The sequence below is a fragment of the Emydura macquarii genome, unplaced genomic scaffold, assembly GCF_026122565.2.
Source record: "Emydura macquarii macquarii isolate MOO-44397 ecotype Brisbane River unplaced genomic scaffold, CSIRO-AGI_Emac_v2 contig_480, whole genome shotgun sequence".
Lineage (NCBI taxonomy): Eukaryota > Metazoa > Chordata > Testudines > Chelidae > Emydura > Emydura macquarii.
This window is the reverse complement of record NW_027130617.1, coordinates 10,880,001-10,884,798: the sequence shown is the minus strand read 5'-3', so window position 1 is coordinate 10,884,798 and position 4,798 is coordinate 10,880,001. Positions and strand designations below refer to the sequence as shown.

Genomic DNA, 4,798 nt, shown 5'->3' with positions numbered 1-4,798 from the left:
TTGGGATCAATGGAAACCTCAATTGACTTTAGTCTCAGCAGGCCCCTGGTTGTGAAGCCCAAAGTTGCCATGCTGTTGATAAAAATGAGCTAAATGACCTAGCAGCTTTTCCCCATCTCTTACAATTTATATAATTGAACAGTTGTTTAAAGGGTCAGTCCTAACAGTACCTGCCAGTACTACTAGAGTTAAAGTGTTCAGACATTTCTATTATGACCCCCCTCTTCCTTAGGTGAGTGAAACTCAGCTGTTAGAAACTTGCTCCAGGCTGAAACTCACCCTTTGAGGGCTCATCCCAGAAGTTATTTATTTACAACATTTCACAAATCTATTGAGGCACTTTGGAGATTTAAGACTGAAAAATCCAAACTTTCTGGGAAGTGGGAAGGAATGAAGCTTCCATCACTACTTTGAGGTTCATATAGCTTATAAACAGTTCATGTAGCTCATGTTTTGAAATTGAATTTTACAGGCCATCAGAGATCATGTGAAGAAATCCCATTTGGTAGCCTGAAGAAAAAAAGGGGCAAAAGTATCATGTTCTAAAAAGCATGAACTCTACATGCTCAGTGCAATCCCATCCACAAATACTAATCTATGTTGTAGTTATATTTGCATATTCTAATAATGGCATCATTATATTTGCATATTCTAATCACAGCATTCTTGGTACTTCTGCCAACTCCATTATTATGTCACTACAATATGATAGTCCAAAAACCCAATATAATACAGAAATGGTCATACAAAAATGTCCGTAAAATACTGTGAGACAATGCCTACACCCTGAAGGAATCTCATGGGGAATGCAGCCTCCAACACATAGGCCCCCCCTTGTGTCTTCAGGCCAATCCTGCTTACGTCATGCACATGAGTAGTATTATCGAGGGCAAAGGGCGCAGGCCACTGCATTCAATGGGGTTGTTTATGTGAATAAATCAAGCAGGATTTGACCCCTAATATTAAAGTGGACCCACTGATCTTAATGAGAGCTACAAGTGCACAGCACCTCTGAAACTCAGGCCAATTTCATGTAGGATCTTAACTGTAGGGACCCAGGTTTGAAAATATTGGCTTTAATAGTTTCTTATGAATTTCCTCACTTTTGTGGGTTTGTCTCAAAATAAAATTTACGATGAATGACGTTACAGCTCTGTGAAATACCAGCAGGCTGGAGCACCTCTAAAAGAAAGGCATCAAATGAAATATAATCTGGGAGATCTTCCAATGTCAAAAATCAATTTGCTCAGACAGGACTTTTTAGGCAAACTGGAAGGACCCAATCTAACACCCACCGAAATCAATGGAAAGACTCCAGTGGATCGAGCCCACAAGCTCCCAAATTGAAAAAAGGGCCTGATCCTGCAAACCCCTTCATGTGAATAAGGACCACTCAAGTGAGTACAGGCCCATTGCCCACAGTGAGGCTATTCATGTCAGTAAATGGTTGCAGGATTGGGCCTATAGCATGCAGCAAAATAAATGTAGTGTTCTCTGACTAACCTCCAATTCATTGTTTGTTGGGAAATATCAAAGCCAAAGGAATAGTAGGTGTCCCAAAATGTCTTAATTCAGAGAATTAGTGTTAACTGAGTCTGATTAGCTCCATTTATCTCTAATTAATTACCTTTACCTAATTAGACACCCTGTTTCCAGTAGACATGGAGTCAAGTAGACTAGATTATTAGTGTAGTCATTGTGCCTTTAGAAAATCCTGAAATTAATGAAACGTGCAAAAGAATCTGCAGCTTTAATTGCACAGGTGTTGCCTTATGGCAAAGCTTTATCATCTGATTACACCAAGGGATTATTAGTGACTTTTTATATAGAGGATGAGCCTGTGAAATGTACCTTAGCAACAGCTCATTAGTTTAGGGTTGTTACTGTATTATTTATTACATTCAGCCTTCCCCATTACCTAGATTGATTCATGGACCGATATATTTTCCTCCCCTCTGTGCAGGAAATAAATAAATAAATAAACCATGGCTATTGCCAGTCCAGCTGCAGTATGGAAGGAATGCAGAGTGTATTCTCCAGCTACCAATCTTCACTCTTTAAAATAAAGCTTTTAAATCGGTTTAAATAAAAGTCTTCCCCTCCAGCCCCCAGTAAAATAAACAATTCAAGCTACTGTCAATATGGAATGTTTTCGGCGTGTGATCCAAACAATCTGGCCCACCTTACATCTCTTTATATAAATAAAAATACTTCTTATGTAATTCACATGTGCACTTTATGAAATTCTATTGGAAAATTTTACTTTGGGAGATTTTTCCCTGGTGGAAGTGGTTTGTGTTTTTGTTTGTTCGTGTGTTTGTTTGTTACATTTTAAAAAGTGTCTGGATAATAGAAGCATGATTCACAAAGTAAAATGCTGACCTTTAAAATTAGAATAGTTTTCCACATCCCAAGGCTCCATATGAGTAGACGATTTAGAAAGCCTGACCCTACATTACCCAAATCTCAGAAACCACCTTTTAGAATCATCAACTACTAGATTCATATAGTAATAGCTAGGACTGAATCGGGCTACAATCCTGCACCATGCAAAATGCTCATTTCTTGAAAAACCCTTAAATAGTCTATAAGTAAAATGATAATAAATTTGTCTCAAACTGTTTTCTCTTTTTTTTTTTTTCAAAAAATAAACTTTTTCTACTATTAGATGTAAAACATTGCTGTTTACTTATTACTGAATTAAAAATAGGACAAAGATAATGGGTAAATGTTACTATATAGGGTATGACAACTAATCTGAATAATAACAAGATTTAATTACCTTCCTTTACGGCATGAACACACAACTTTTCTCTCTCCCGTAATCTCAAAACCAGAGCTGTAACTGAAATAATGGGTGGATAACTGAGTAGTGCATGGTTTATATATCTCTACACAGTATAGATGTGCATATCTATATAGGACAGTCATGCAACTTTTACTCACATACATGACCCTTTGAAGTGAATTGGCCTACTCTTAGAATTACCCATGTGAGTAAGTAAGTACTGAGGTCCCTAGCACCATAACGTGTGATAACCACCTGCCATGAGTCATCACTCACCCCAGACTACAAAAGCATGAGTTTTTGTGAGATTGTTATATATTTATGAAGCCAAACACTATATTTATACAGATTTGCTGACTTGTCACTCCCTTACCAGACTAAAGTGAGCACATCAGACCTGCTGTCTGCTGGCTTCCCATTGAACGGCACATCAAAGACAAGAACTTTGTCTTTAACTTCAAGGCACACAATGATCCAGACCTAAAATACCTAAAAACTCACCTGCGGTTCTGGGATGAGAAGAACTATGGTGGACAACTGCTCCTCAGGCACAAGGAAGCTGTCCATCCCAAGAGTGAAGCACATCTGTGCAGGAGTCAGAGCTTCCTCAGGAATCAATCCAAGCCTGCCAAATGATTTCCACCTCAACTAGCACCATTTCCCATTCATAGTGCAAAGCACACCTTGCCTACAATAAGAAACACAAAAAGCATCGTAGGTACAACCAAAATAGCTTAAACAAATCTCTCATAACTTTCCACTTGGGATGATAAGGGAGAAGGGGAGAACCACGTGACAGAGGTTAGTCACACCGCTTAAGGCACTGCTAGAGGGAACACAGATTCTGTGGTGATGAGGGCAGCACAAGAACATGACTAATAGTACAGAATACCTGTTGTAGAGAAGGGAGAGAACCAGCACCCCCTTGTATTTGGGATGTACAGTCTTGGGAGGGGGAGGAACAGTGATAAGGTCAGTCAGGAGCAAATCCCATAATAAATAACACCACTTTGCATGTATGTAGCAGGATCCATCCATAGATCTCAAAGGCTTTCCAAAGGCAGACAGGTTTCATTGTACTCATTTTACAGATGGGTAAAACTGAGGCACGGAGCTGCTGTGACTTGTCAAAGATGACACAGTCAATCAGCAGCAGAGCTGGGCATAGGACCCAGCTTCTATTTCATTCCCAGGCCTGTACCCTTTCCAATGATTCATGGGCCTGCTTCCCTACTGGGTACATTGTTGGGAAGAGGGAGGTGCTGTGCTACTCTTCCCTTTGTCCCTGCACTGCAGCGAGGGGGCTGTTACCGATGAGCAGGCCCTGGCTCTCTCCTCTGTCAGGTTGGCTGGGCCGGCACCAGCTGGTGGAAGGAGCTAGCTTGAGCCACCGGTTTGCCGGAGGATGCCCACATGAGAAGTCAGGCATGAGGTTAGACCTACACTGCCGTCCCCTGGGCCCAGGGGAACTAGTTCCTCCCATGGGGGGCGGGAAATCCTACAGACATCATGGGACCAACACTGGCCAAGGACATTTGAAATAAAATGGGACTTGTGATCCTGTCTGTCCAGACAAGCCTGCTCCACACCCACGTGGCGGGCTAGCCAGCTGGAGCCAAGGCGGCAGGAGAGGAGAGATCTGCCCCATCCCCTCACAAACAATGCCCCTCGCCGGAACTGGGGCCGGGATGGGGGCAGGGCAGCGCCAAGCCCAGTTCCGAAGAGCCAGGCGGGGAGGCCGGCGCTGGCTATCCGTCCCAGCCCTAGGGCCCTTTCCATGCAGGAGGTGACCTCCCCCCGCCCAACCGGGAACGAGGCTTGCGGCGCTTCAGCTGGAAAATCCGCGGCCGGGTTTTGACCGTGGAGGTCGGGCCATGCAAGCCCTTGCCGCCCCCCCCCAGCCCCGCTGTTGTGGGGCTGCGCGGAGCCCGCCTTCGCGCCACGCTACCAGCGCCGGGGCCTTGGGCCGCGTGTAGGCAGCTCCCGCGGGGCGCCCACGCGCTGCTGCTG

At 43.6% G+C, this 4,798-nt stretch overlaps 1 long non-coding RNA gene across 1 annotated transcript; it reads right to left on the bottom strand.

Annotated features, from left to right (window-relative positions):
* Positions 1 to 268: 268 nt before the first annotated feature.
* Positions 269 to 3,454, bottom strand: LOC137146770 (uncharacterized). The gene is made up of 3 exons (XR_010918043.1): positions 3,290 to 3,454; positions 2,783 to 2,845; positions 269 to 510 (listed from the first exon to the last, which is right to left on the bottom strand). It is a non-coding gene; the product is annotated as an uncharacterized lncRNA (long non-coding RNA).
* Positions 3,455 to 4,798: the final 1,344 nt, after the last annotated feature.